Raw genomic sequence first — 400 nt, forward strand, 5'->3', positions numbered from 1 at the left:
ATTTGTTAACCTGCCAGTACATGCACAATATCGGAACTTGAACACCACAAACATGCGCAGTTCAGACAGACTTACATAGATGAGCCCCGAGTAGTACCTCTCCCTCAGGTTGTGCAGAACAGAGGCTTCATTCAGGCAGGTGAGCTCCGCCATATCCTCCACCTTGCTGAACTTGGGTGGGTTCATCTTCTGGATGTCATCTTTGTTCACCTTGATCTTCTTGCCAGAGTCGACCAGCTCCACAAGACACTCATCTCCAGTCTCCTCTTTGACGGAGCCGGCCTCAAAGCCAAGCTTCTCTGAGGGAACCCACACCAGCTTCTTAGAGGCCCAGTCCGCCTGGGCCAAAGGGTCATTGATAGTATTGCGGTCGGCATAGAGGAACTTCTCTGCGTCTGAC

General features: G+C 51.8%; 1 pseudogene; it reads right to left on the minus strand.

The window, feature by feature from the left end:
• Positions 1 to 75: 75 nt before the first annotated feature.
• LOC107734737 (myosin-9 pseudogene) lies at positions 76 to 393 on the minus strand (annotated as a pseudogene).
• Between the last annotated feature and the right edge of the window lie 7 nt (positions 394 to 400).

Source organism: Sinocyclocheilus rhinocerous, unplaced genomic scaffold (genome assembly GCF_001515625.1).
Source record: "Sinocyclocheilus rhinocerous isolate Xijiao unplaced genomic scaffold, SAMN03320098_v1.1 C35186124, whole genome shotgun sequence".
Lineage (NCBI taxonomy): Eukaryota > Metazoa > Chordata > Actinopteri > Cypriniformes > Cyprinidae > Sinocyclocheilus > Sinocyclocheilus rhinocerous.